Below are 14,307 nucleotides of genomic sequence, written 5' to 3' on the forward strand. Positions count from 1 at the left end.
TTGCCATGAAGATCCAGTGCTGTATCCTAAACAGTCCCACAACTCAGCTCAGCCAACAGGAGGGATCATGACCAAAACACATGCTCTTGCTCTTCCTGGCTGGCCAAGGATTCGAGTCCCTCCCTGTACTTGAGACGCTCCTTCCCTTTGATACCAGAAGCATCTTCTTGATTTCATCAGACAAGATGAGATATTTGTCTGGAACATGACTCCTAGATCTTGCCTTAAGCAAACAAATAAAATGTGTGAATTTAGTGAGCACACGAACCTGACATGTAAAACATAGAGTTAAGGAAATGATCAGATTGGAAATACCATGTCTTTCCCTGGTGAGCATGCAATCTGCCAAGATAATTTTGTAAAATGAAAAATGAAAGATCTCCATAAGAAATTTTCATGTTCTAGGGAAGAAAATCAAAGTGGGAAATTGTGGATGGTGTACAGTATTTCTCAGTAGACACTCTAAAGCACAAAGCCTCAAGACTCTTACTAAAATATATTATCTACATTTTTCTTCTGTGTGATTCAACCAATCCTTCACAAAATTTAATGTGCCCACAGATCACCTGAGGATCTTGTTTCCCAACTGCAGCTGAGAAATAACATGGCAGAATGGAGGTTTCTCACACAGGGTCTTGTTCTCCATCAGCCTAGTAACATTGATAGAGCCAGGCTAAGTGTGAGAGAAAATGCCACGCAGGAAATCTGGATGACAGCTAAAGTACCAGGAAGAAAATGGAGATTTCCATGTTGGCCCTATGCAGAGAAAATCACCCCTAACCTTTAGGAGTGTTTTCTTTCAGCGGTGTGTGTGTGTGTGTGTGTGTGTGTGTGTTTCTGTGTTCACACACAGTTAGAATTTTGACTCTTTCACTTACAATTTGACTTTTCACTTCTCTTGAATCTCCTGCTCTGACAAAAAGGATGTAAAACCTCTTAGATCTGTTATGAGTCAAATAAAGTAAACTAACAGAGTCAACACAGAGTAAATGGAAACTTTATCCTCCTCCTCCTCTTCTTCCCTTCTTTCCTCCTCTTTCTTCTTCTCCATTGTATGATGATGCATCCTTTCTCAGTTGCTTACCTTGTACTTAATCGAGTTATTGTGCAGATAACTAGAGATACTGGCTACAAATGTCATCCTTGTATGCTACAAGGCTCCCAGATTGATTTCTAGTACAGTGAATGCCACAGCCTCCACTATACTAGGAGACCAAATGTTTCCTCTTTCAAAAAACATTTGGCAATCACCACCATGTCTGCAAAACTTAGCTGGATTCTGTGAGAAATACAAAAGCATTTAAGTCAATATCCCTCCCCTTGACTTCTAATAATTGGCTTGCTACATTATTCCCTAGGAGAACACCAGATATCAAGTCATACTCCAATATTAACTAATTAAACATTGTGTTATTGCACAGAAATAAGAAAATAAACATATCAGAGAGCCCAAAAGCCAACCCTCATGTACATGGGAACTTAATGAAACCATGACATTTCAAATCAGTGGCAAAAGAAACATCAACACTCTTGAGAAAATTAGTCGTGCATTTACAGAAAATAAATAAAGACCCCACACACCTTATACTAAGTACAAAAATAAATTCATGTGGATTAAAGAGTTAAAAACTTTTTAAAATCCCCAAATAAAACCTAGTGTTTGTTAGAATACAATGTAAGTGAATCAGTTATTTACTGCCTCATGGCAAACTGCCCCAAAAGCTTAGGACTTTAAAGATGCAATCATTAGTTAGAGCTCACAAACAGCCAATGGGCCATCTGGTCAGTTCTGCTGATCTGGGCCAAGAGTGGCTGACCTTGAGTGGGCTTGCAAGACTGCGGTCAGCTGGTGGGTGGTCTGGGAGCTGAGTGTCCAGACGACTCTACCTGTCATGTCTTCCATGTCCACTGTACTGGACAATACCATCAGTGAAGCCACTGGGCCTCATGTCTCTTGTCTTTGACTGGCCAGTCTGGGTTTTTCACATGGAAGAGGTAAGGTTTCAAAAGACAGCAGACGGTACACATGGTTAATTCTGCTACATTCCCTTGGCCATTTGCAGGTCACAGGCAAGGAAATAGATGCTATCTCTTGATGGGAGAAGCAGCAAAGTTAGATTTCAAAAAGCATGAATCCCAGGAGTTAAAAAAAAACAATCATTTTTTCAGTCTTTCATAATAGAAAGTCATTTTTTATTTCTATGCTTTTGGGATTGATTTCATAAAAATTTAAAACTTAGGCACAGTGAAAGATTCTATAAACAAAGTTAAAAGATGACTATCATATTGAGAAAAATATCAGCAGTGTACCTGGCAGACAAAATGTTCCCATTAAACAATAAAAAGCTAGCATTCTAATTTTAAAATAGGCAAAGGTCCAAAATGGCTACTTCTGAAAAGAAGAACATAAACATCCAATCAATATAGGGAAAAATACTTACTTAATCTCTAGTAATTTAGAAAAACAAACTTAAAGAAAAGCAAAATAATAATAATCACTGAAATGATTGGCAAAGATAAAATTGATTCACATACTCAGAGTTGCAGGCATACAAAGAAATGGACTTCATGTACTATGGGGGGAGGTCAAGCTTTGTAGAGCTTCCTAGAGGCCAATCTGCAAGATATACATCAAAATACATTAAGCATGTGGGTACTCTGCCCCAGCAATTTCCCATCCATGGATATTTCTTAAGGAAACAATTGGGCAATTGTTTATAACAACTGAAAATAACCTAAGTATCTAGCAATAGGGAACGGGATAGTCAAATTGTGGCATATCCACACAATGTCATTTGTGCTATTAAAAAGAATGAAAGAGATCTCTGTGAACCCTCCAGGAAAGACAGCATGATATACTGCTAAGTGCAATAACATGACAGTACTCATCAAATGATCTGATCTTGGTGAAGGCCACTGCTATGGTTTGAATGTCCCCCAGGATCATGTGTTGAAAACTCAACCACCAAAGTCAGACATTAATGGTATTTGGAGGTGACGCCTTTGGGAAGTAACTGGGTCATGGGAGTTCTCCTCTCAAGGATGGATTAATCCATTCATAGATGAATAGACTAATACGTTAGTGAATTATCATGAAAATGGGTCTGTTACGAAAGCCAATTTGGCCATCTCTCATGTATTTCTCTTGCCATGAGATGGCCGGTACATCCTCAGGTCTCTGAAGAGATTCCCCATCAGCAAGAATAGTTTCTATGGATGTCTCCCCTCAACCTTGGATCTCCAGAACTGTGAGTAGACTAAACTTTTATTTTTTATAAATTACTGGGTCTTTGATAGTCAGTGATAGCAATAGAAACAGATGACGAAAGCTACCTTGATTCAACTCTGGGACTTTACCCATGTTGATCCTTCTAACTGGAAATACTCTTCTCAACTATCCATTTTTCCCAAACACAACATGACAATCTGTCCTAAACAGACCCCAGATGACACTCCTTTCCCTGCCAGGAGACTTGACAGCTCCTCCTTCACACTCCCTGGACCTGTGTACAAATTTACAAGGGCAGCTATGAGTTTATTTCTTCTACTACCTGGTCTATTTATTTATTTATCTCTGCCCCCCCTCATACAAACATCAACTGTAGTTGGCCTAAAGAGGAAGATAAATAAGTAGAATTTTTATAGAATAGATAAATATGCTTCCCAGCTCAAGCCTGTATTATGGATTATAGGTGAGGTGTCCCCCAAAAGTGCAAGTATGAGGCAATCCAAGAAAGTTTAGAGGTGAAATGTTGGGTTATGAGAACCTTAACCTAATCAGTAAATTATCCTCCCCCTGACGGGATTAACTGGGTGATAACTGGAGGTTGATCTGGTGTGGCTGGAGGAGGTGGGTCCCTGGGGGTGTGACTTTGGGGTATATATTTTGTCCTGGTGAGAAGCACTCTCTCTCTCTCCTTCCTGGTGCCATGTCCTGAGCCGCCTTCCTCCACCACACTCTTCTGCCATGATGCTCTACCTCACCTGGAGCCCTGAGGAATGGAGTCAGCCTTCTATGGACTGAGCTCTCTAAAACCTTGAGTCCCAAAATAAACTTTTCTTCCTCTAATTGTCTTTGGGTCCCAACAGTGAAAAGGCTGACTAAGCAGTCTGAAAGGACAGAAGGGGACATGTGAGCATCTTGGTCTTCGAAGGCAGACTTGTGCCCCTCAGTGTCTCCCATGGGGAACAAAAATGAGCTTATGTGATTTACAAACTTAAAAAAAATGTTGTATGTACTAATCTATTGAAACTCTATTTAAATTCACATAATTTAAGAAAAATGAAACTTAAAATTTGAGGGGGGAAGTCTATTTGCTTGAACTATACCCCCCAAAAAGTTTCCTGGCAGCGACATTATAATTCTGAGGGATAGAGACAGTGAAGCAAGTATACACTAACAAAGCCACCTGAGCTGGAAGGAAGAGATCATTGCTGTGCAATGAGATCACTTTGTGTGACAAGGGGCAGGAAGGAAGAATGCAAATAAGGCAGGCAGTCAATCAGTTTACCTCTGCATATCTCTCACTATATGTCAAAGTACAGAATCCTTGATACATTGCAATGTACATGCTTGTCTGGATTTTGAGTCTTAAAGTAGGTATATTTACATTTTGTTAAAGTATAACCATCTAGTAGTGTTCTTTCCAAATTGCCCCACCTTGAAATACATTATGTGTAATGATTAAATTTTAAACCATCTCTCTCTCTCTCTCTTTCCTCACTACTGCAAACCCAAGAAAATAGAGGTAGGTGACTTTCTTCTGGGAAGCATGTTCATGTAAGAACATGTGTCATTTTTAGAGCTACTTCAAGTAGAAAACTGATCAAATATGTTGCTGGTTTGGATTACAATTAAAATAATGATAACATATAATTTTTATAGCCTTTATTTGACATAAAAATCATAGAAGTCTAACAGCTAACATATGCAAATATTTTTGAAGTTTTCTGAAAGCACAAGGTTTTTATCTTAACATGAGAAGAAACTCTACCCAAATGAAAATGCTTATGATTTCCCAAAATTTTACAAACAAACTGAAATATATCAGATCACTAATAAAATAGGCTCTTTTCTAGATTTTCTTTTTTTATCAATCTTGACTATAAACTTGCCTATAATTCAATATGCAGTTAATTATCTTAATAATTTTGATGAATTTCCTTTTTGTTTCTTTACTTCTGTTCAGTCTGATTTGTAATCAACTCTTCAATTAATTTTACATATAGCCGACATTTTCTATGCATATTATATTTTATAGATATACTGTAAATTTTTACATAATCAATCTTGTATTATGCTTTTTATTGTTTATAAATTTTAGTATAAGATATTAATTCAATGCACCCTTATTTAACCTTTTAGCACACTTTTATTTATAATTAGATACAAATATTAGAATTGAGATTTTTATGTCATATTGCCAGGTTTATGATTAAATTTTATTACCACAGTTAAATTAAATTTTAAAGATACCACTAATCAAATATTTCCTGTGCATTTATATTGTGATAAGCATTTTGTTGTAATAAAGAGTAATGTCTGTATTTTTGAAAAAAAAAATAAGATAAAATAAAATAGGCTCTTTTTATTGATTTGTTGTTGGCCGGTTGCTTTTAATCGCTTCCAAAGGATGGTGTTGGGCTACCATTTCTTTGCCAAATCCATATTTTCTGGTTTCTCTTCTGAGTGTTCTAGAGGTGGACTTTCCTGGGAAAGGACAAAAGCCGGTGTTTTCAGAAGACTGTCACCTCCTGCCAATACGTGATAAAAGAGAAGGGCGCTCTTTATTCTTCAGGAGTTGGGGAATATCATCCAAAGACTGAATACTGAAGGTGTCACACAGATATCCAACTGAGCAAAGACCTCAACCATTCTGTTCATGTCTTTTTTGAGAATATACCTGTTAAAAGGTATATTTGGCCCTGACCTTTCCCAGGAACTCAGCTGCTTGGGAAGTTTTAAAGACTCAAAAACTCAGTCCTTCCAGAAATTTCTTATACATTAGAATTTCAAAAGCCCCCTTGTCCATTAATTTTCCACACGTTTAGTCCATTTCAAGGCATGCACTGTCATCATGCAGGCTTCCTCCCATGGCTTTGTTAAAATCGCCCACTTTCTGCAGATACCACAGGGCAGAACTCACATATGCCCTACCTTCTGTACAGCATTTGTCCATTTCCAGACTGGGCACATTCACAAAGGGCCATCACAACATCTCTTCAAGAGCCCCTGTGCCTGGGGAAGCCAGGAAATTTGGTGGTACACATGGTTTTCTCCTGTTTCCAGCCAAATTTTGACAACACACCAGATAAACCTGCCTTTGGCTTTGGGCATACTTACTGGATAAGTTCATTCTAGCAGAAGCCTTGGCATAGACGAGTCTTCAATGCTTCTGTTTCCTCCAGCAAAAGTTTCCCTTTGCCTAGAGCCCCTGTTGGGAAAGAGGGATCCATAATCAGTCCAAAGACATTTTTCTCAAGGATGGCAGCACTGTCGGGAATTTTAAGGTTTGAAGCCAGTGACTGCTGACCTTGATTCACAAACTTGTCCTCTTGATCCCAATCCACGTGCACCAGCTGGGCTCCAGAGTCAGCCAGAACTATGCCCCTGTTGGAAGAAGGGGATTTCCCAGGTAGGTTCAGGATTAAGACTGCTCAAGGCCATGTTAGCTTTGCAAGCAGAGGGCTGGGAAGAGCTGGGATGTGCCTGAAGCTTTATTTTTAAGTCTGAGCTCCGGACTTTCTGGGTAGTTACTAAAAAAAGAAAAAGCCCCTCCTATCCAAGAGTCAATGAATAACTTTTAAAATGTACATGCTTGTGGGCCGCCTTCCAGCTTCTATGGCTTTTATAGCCTACTCCTTTCAACTTTTAACTCTGATAAGCATTGTAAAGCTAGTTAATCTCCTCCTTAATGTCTTTATTCCAAATTGTTCTCAAGAATTAAAACGCAGTCATCTAAAAGGCTTTTCCAGGATCATAACAATTCCCTACTCTTCAAAGCCTAAGCATAAAAATGAATCAGATGGGGACTCTCCTGTCCTTGGCTGAGAGTGACCACTGCTCCGTGTGCAGGGGAGTGGCCTTCTGGGAAGGAGGTTAGTGCCTTCTAATGGGTTTGGCAATAAGAGAGAAAGACTTGGCACAAAATTACTTCTCCTGCCAGTGTCCTCAACTTGTGATGGTAACATTTTGAAAATACTGAAACGTTCTTCAGTTTTGAAAGATATGCCATGGAGACTCTGCTACTGTTTAGGATACGTTAAGCCAGGGTCATTTCTGCTGAGTACAAAGTTGTCATCTATCTGGAGAACAATTTTGCTTGTAATTTAGTTATTATTCTTATTAACCTTCTAGTGCTGGGGTGGGTCGAGATGGCAGAAATGGCCCCAGAGTACAGGATTCGAGGTCTGGCAGTGAAAATGAAGGGTGAGAGGCTGTCCCACCTGTCTGAAGGAGACTGACACAGCAGAGCCTAAGAAGAAGAGGGGAGGGGACGCGTACCTCCCCAGGCCCCACGGGGAATGTGCTGGGTGGTGGTGATGATGGATCAGCTTTAGTCAGCTTTTGCATCACTGTGACCAAATCACACAACCAGAACAACTTAGAGGAAGAAGAGTTTATTTGGGACTCAGGGTTTCAGAGGTCTCAGTCCACAGACTGCCAACACCATTGCTCTGGACCCAAGGTGAGGCAGCAACGGAGAAAGAGCCCAGGGGAGGAAAGCCACTCAGCAATTCATCAAGCCAGGAAACGGGGGGGTGGGGCAGAGGGGAGGGGCCACAGGGAAGATGCACCCTTCCAGGGCAACCCCCAGTGACCCACGTCCTCCATCCACACTCCACCTGTCTAGAGTTACCACCTCTTCAGACCATTCAAACTAGTGTGGAGGGCTGGGGTGTTCGTTCTCATAATCTAATCATTTTAGCTCTGAATATTCCTTCATGGACAGGAACTTTGGGGGAAACTTCATATCCAAACCATAACAGCCAACATGAGGCTTTGCCGGACTTGGGAAGTCCCAGATGCTAATGTGACTGACATGTCATCCTGAGCTCCCAGCACCGTTACCTCATATGCCCATAAAATGCTCTGCCACCAGGCAAGCCAGCCTGCTGTTGTTTGGAAATGAGATTTTTTTCTTTTTCACATGACCACAGGTTACAGAAGAACGACTTGACTTTACCCACTTGTGCCCAGTCCCTTGGAAGTGATCGCATGGTACGTCTGTGGTGTGTGCATTCAAGGCAAAGGAGGGACTAAGCTTGGACTGTCTGGGCAGAACCTGCCAGCTGATCCTCCCAAAGTTTGTCCAGAAGTAGTGATGTCAACTTATTGAGGATCTTTTATATATATATATATATATATATATATATATATATATATATATATATATGAAAGATCCTCAGTAAGTTATATATATAAGTTTTATATATATATATAGTTTGTTTGTTTTAGTTGTAGATGAACACAATATCTTTATTTTATTTATGTATTTTTTATGTGGTGCTGAGAACCCAGTGTTTCACACATGCTAGGCAAGTGCTCTACCACTGAGCCACAACCCCAGCCCCTTACTGAGGATCTTTCTGAAGGGTGAGGAACCATGAAAAGAATTCTTGCAAAATGAAAGTGTAAATGTCATAATTTTATCCCTTCTCTTGATAAACAGTTTGAGACTCAAAGTCATATTTCAATTTCTTTCATATCCCTCACTTAGTAACTCATAAAAGTTATACCAATAACTTTTTAAATAACTTAATAAATTACAAACTAAATTTGTACGAGGCTGTCAGAAAAATGCTTATAATAGCAAAATACTGAAAAACACTTAAATTCCATTAAGAAGAAACTGGTTAAAATGGAATATCTATACAATGGAGGATTATGCAGCTACAAAAATGAATAAATATACCTACATATTGCAATGGAGTGATCCCACAAACATAATGTGAAAAAAACAGGTGCCAAATAATCTTTTACTATGTCACCTTTTATCTAAGAATAGGAAAGAATACATAATTGTAAGTATTTACTTGTATATTTTAAGAAAGTAACAACAGGATAAAGCAAAGCTAAAGAAACTAGTGCAATAATTGATTGCATGTTGAAATACTAGCATTTTTATATACTATATTGAGTTAAATGTGCTATTAAAACTAATTTCATCCATTTATTTTACTTTTTGAATACAGCAACCATTAAAACACTTGAATTCTATATGTGGACTCATATTTCCTAGATGGCATTACTTAGGAGACTGAACTCCATATCACCATACATACCTGCCATACCAACAAAAAGGACTTCGAATCTCAGAAAGAAAATGCTGGTTATAAGAATCACTAAGACGATTTGAAACAAAAATCTGACATTCAAACAAGTTATTTACACTCCTAGACCTACTTAGATCCCAAGTTAGGTACATAGGGTCACAATGCTTCAAGAATAGGAATCAAGAAGTCAGGAATGTGAAAAACAGAAACAGTTGAAGAGGAAAATGCCTTTTCTCTAGAATTTAAGACAAATGTGTCATGGGATAGACTTAACAGTGGAGCTTCCAACCTGCAGAGCAATGTGTGTCTGTCAAAAAATGAAACACCCACTGAGACCTTCTAGGCCAAAGGCTTTGTGTATAGATGCAAACCTGGGTTCTGCCCATTGACCACCCTTGGGATATCATCTGAGGGACCTCCTTTCTCCTTGTAATGTTGAAAAGTTTAATCATGAACAGTATTGGGAGGTTTCGTCATTACTAATATTAAAGGTGGAGAGTTTTTCAAACCACTACAATTTTCCATAAGAAGTGATCATTCATATATATATATATATATATATATATATATATATATATATATATATTTATTTATTTATTTATTTTTTTAGCTAATTGGATTTTTTTCTCTTAGATGTAGTTTTTGTTTTCTGGTTACAAAAATAATATAAACATACCCAAAACTGTTAGAAAATACTAAAAAGTAAATGCACATAAATATCTTCTGAAATCCCACCATCCAGATGGAGCTTCTGTTAAAATTTAGGAGTATCTTCTTACTAGCAATTTTTTTCTGCATTTTTATAATAATTAGATACAAATTCTCATAATTTCTTAATAAAATGGAATTGTCTTATAATGCTATTTTATATCTTGCCCTTTCCTTAATAATATGTTGTATATATATTTTCATGCATTAAATTTAATTCTTTATCATCAGCTTTATGCTGTGTGCTATCTCATGAAACAAACTTATTTACTTCAAGACTCTTTTAAATGAATATTTTGTCTAATTCCATTTTTTTCCTATTATAAACAACATGTCAATGAATTTCCTTTGACACTGGTATTTTCTTATTCTCTGAAGTAAAATTATTCTCTGAAATTTTATTGTTTTGAGACTTTGGATATGATCCCTTCCAGAAAGTTTTCTGTGATTTGTACTTATTTATACCAGTAGGAAATGATGGTGTAACAGTGATTTGAACATTTTTATTGAACTAGGCATTTTAATACTTTTCATAAACAGAGATGCCTATCTATTGTGCCATAATGTATTAAGCAAATCATACAATGGCCATGATTCAACCCTTGTTGAACTATAAGTGACCATTTCATATGGATAAAGCTGTATAATAAATGCATTTCTTTATCTCATTCTTGTATATTATATTTTGTTATTGTAAAGAATGTTATCCAATCAGTCAGAAAGCTTTACAGATTAATCTTCTTAATAGCTACCAATCCACTTCTCTCCTTTCAGCAGTAGATAACCTGACCCTGGATTGTCGCCAAGATGATCTACCTGTAAATAAATAACTCTGGTCATCTCAGTCATGATAAAACCCTTCTATGTCTCCTCCATGTATGGTGGTGCCAGTGCTGATATGGGAAAGCGTGAGAAGGATCATGTTAACAGAGAATGAATCCCACGTCCCATTTGGAACAGGTTACATTTGAGACAGTGTGAAATATCTAAGCATGAATGTCAAAGAGCCAGTCTGATTATGTTTCCAGAGTTTGGAGCCAAAGTCTTAGCTGCAGATAAACACTGGGGTCTTCTCAGTCAGGCGATGGTGTTGAAACCTGCGACTGTCAATCCTGCCTCTCTCCAGTGTGCTGTGTGAACTGTGGCTTTATCCTAAGCAAACCATGCAGGATGATGAAAGGTTCTCTCCCAGACTGTCAGCAAGGATAATTTATTAAGGAACATGGACATGCACAGAGGACAGGGAACATCAATTCTCCCATCCCAAAGGAGACACACCAAAGCAAATGCACAGATTGGTTAAAAAGCTGGTCAAATTTGCTAGAAAAATCATCCCAGGAATGTGTCTTGTCTTTGCCACTAACTTCTGTACCTAGAGACTCCAATTTGTTCAGGTGGGGCTGGAAATGGCTCCATTCTGACTCATGGGAAATGACTAAGAAACATCCTCCTGATGATTTTTTTCTGCATGTAAAAGCAACTTTACACAGCGGACACATTCATATGAAAGCTTGGTCAGTCCCCTCCTATCTCTTTGGCTTTGGGAATTCTTAACTTCTCTGCAGCTCTCCACCTATAAAGCAAGAATAATGATGCCTACCATCATGAGATTCAGAGATTAAATTAATTCCCAGCCTGGCACATGCTGGCCCACAACAGACCCTGGGCGAGTGTAGAATGCTATTAACATTGAGAAGTGCATTAAACGTTCTTCAGATCAGAGATACCCCCTGAAATATGGCAGTGGCCCATCTGCCTGACATCAGTGTCTGTGGTGGCATTGGCCATGTGAAGACACAGAGCGAAGGCGCCATCTGCAAACCACAGGGAGAGTCCACGGGAGAAATCAGACCTGCAGTGCCTGATCTTGAACTTCCAGCCTCCAGAACTGTGAGAAAGAAATCTGTGTTATTGAAGCCACTGAGTGTGTGGAATTCTGCTGTGGCAGTCAAGCAGAAGAAGACTTTACTTCAGAGAGAAATTATTTAGAGGTGACTTCCAAATTCCTATGGGTCCCATCTTTCCCTTTACTTTTTAGAACTGGATTTCAGGATATCTGATAGAAATCCTCACTAAGTTACTCAGCTCACCCCTAAAATTCTTCCAAAACCATATCCTTTATCCCCACTTTTGACTGTTGCCCGTGGTAACCACCATCTTGACTTTCTAGTCACAAGTAAGTCTGTCCCTCCTTCTGGCACCTCCTTCCCTCTGTCACCAAGTGTTTTCTGTCCCTCTGTCTGTGTCTTGAAGCCACTTCATCTTCTCTTCCCATGGCCAAACTCATACTATCTCATCGCCTCCTCACCTAGAATAACTAGTGTGATTTTTACCTCCTGGGTCACTTCTCTCTTAGTCCACAGGACAATGCCATGACTAAGGATCTCAGTGCACCCGTTAGTGTGGGGGTGGGCCTCTGGAGAAGGCAGTGAGGCTCCACCCACTGAACGCAGCAAGCCTAGGAAGTAGCCCCTGTGGCTAGCCAGGGAGCTCCAGGCCACTAGTCAGAGCATCGTCTTCCAGTCCCCAGGCCCAGAAGATTCCTGGCACAGTGTCAGTGTTCAATCAGTTTTACAGAATATATTCATTAGTTTCAATTCCTGATGACCTCCTCCCCATTCATTTCCTCTTTTATGATAAATGGCTTTGTCTACCTGTAAGGTAAGTCAAGAGAGAAAGATACCTATGCAAATATTAACTGAGAGAGAATAATGAAATGGCACCACAAATTATTCTGGATTTTAGGTGGAATCCATTCCCACAGTGGGGAAGAACATTAGGAAGGCCCCTATCCTGGAGTGTGGTCAGTGATCTAGAGCTCTTCCATGTATGAGGCCTAGACAGAGCATAGCATTCTTATTTCTGCTTCACAGTTGCCCAGAGGAGTAGACACAGTTATCCCCATCTTTTAGAGATGACTGAGAACCAGCAAGGTGGTCGAGTAGCATATATCCCTGATGTTTCTTTCCCATTTGCTAGATTAGAAAAATATTGAAGTCTCTCTGCATTTCCTAGGATTGGACATGGGTGCCTCAGGTTCCCCTGGGGTGGGACAGTCATGGAGCACAGTGTTATCTATAACTGTGTTCAGGGGTCTGTATAATTTTGGAGATTGGAATAAGGGAGTCCATCCACGTGTACATACAAATACACACATACCTATCCATTTGCTTCACCTTGCCTTTTTCAGTAAAGTTGGTATTCTTGAGTTCCTGACTCTAGTACCTATTTAAATTGACCCTGAAAGGAAATGGGTGTGCATGTACTAAGCTCCACCAAGTACCAGTCAGGGCCTAAACATCGGTCTGATGACAATTTCCAGTCTCTTTCTACTATATTCCTCTCTAGAACCTACTGGAAGAAGGCAGTGAGGAAGTGTAAGAAGATCTGGTTCATAGGGTAGAACTGGGTAGTCCATGACCCCTCACTCCTAGATCATGTCCCAAGGTCCCCCAGACAGAGGCCCAGAGAGAGGTTTTCCTTTCTTCTGGAATTCAGCATTAGCTTCCTCTTCAGGTGTCAGCATGTGCCTTGAATCCAGGGCCACTCAGGGCCAATGAGCCTGCATGTGGATTGGACAGCCATGTTAGTGAGAATGACCAAGGACCAAGCCAACTGCATGACTTAGGGACTGCTCAGGTCAGGTCAGCAACTACCCTGTGTGGGGTGCAGGGACACAGTGACAAAAGAAAACAGAGACCTTGCTCTTGTGGAAATAGGTCGTGAGAGAAGCTGATCCTTCAGTATGATGTGGGAGTTGGTAAGTGGGACAGGTGCATCACCTATAGAGGAAAGGTGCTTGAAGGTCAAACCTGCAGCCAGGAAACCTCTGGGGAGAGAGGACACCTGAGCTGAATTGTTAGAGACCTGCCATTTGAAGAAGGGTAAGATGAGCATTGGAGGCAGAGTGGACACATGAGCAAAGGCCCTGGCCTTGAACACTGTACACCTTGAACCACGCTGTAGAGAGCTGATGCGGTACGGCAGTGATGGGGACCTTCTAGGAGCGTCAGCCTGAATTTTTCATGTATTGACTGTTCTGTGGAGAAGAGATCAAAAAGAAAGGGTCAGGATAGTAGTCTGGAGGTTCCTGCCAAAGCCTTGGGGGTGTCCGGCTGGAGAGAGAGAACAGGTGGAGGATCGTTTCCTGGGCAGGATTCCTCAGAGCTGGAGGTGGAGGGGCTGGAAGAGAGCTCTGGTCGGGAAGCGTCATGGAGAATGGGCCTTTACCTGATATTGGAGCACAGAGTGAGCCAAGGAGCCTGGGACCAAAAGGAGGCACAGAAGAGGGAGGCAAGAGGGAGACTAAGAGAAAGCACAGAG

At 40.0% G+C, this 14,307-nt stretch overlaps 2 long non-coding RNA genes across 2 annotated transcripts; one reads left to right on the plus strand and one right to left on the minus strand.

Moving 5' to 3' along the window:
- Nucleotides 1-4,873: 4,873 nt before the first annotated feature.
- LOC124081232 (uncharacterized) lies at nt 4,874-6,672 on the minus strand. The gene is made up of 2 exons (XR_006847988.2): nt 6,534-6,672; nt 4,874-6,434 (listed from the first exon to the last, which is right to left on the minus strand). It is a non-coding gene; the product is annotated as an uncharacterized LOC124081232 (long non-coding RNA).
- LOC124081233 (uncharacterized) lies at nt 6,502-9,805 on the plus strand. The gene is made up of 3 exons (XR_006847989.2): nt 6,502-6,635; nt 8,161-8,221; nt 9,196-9,805. It is a non-coding gene; the product is annotated as an uncharacterized LOC124081233 (long non-coding RNA).
- Nucleotides 9,806-14,307: the final 4,502 nt, after the last annotated feature.

Source organism: Marmota monax, unplaced genomic scaffold (assembly GCF_021218885.2).
Source record: "Marmota monax isolate L192 unplaced genomic scaffold, Marmota_monax_Labrador192_F-V1.1 WCK01_AAM20220418_F8-fsc00114, whole genome shotgun sequence".
Taxonomy (NCBI): domain Eukaryota; kingdom Metazoa; phylum Chordata; class Mammalia; order Rodentia; family Sciuridae; genus Marmota; species Marmota monax.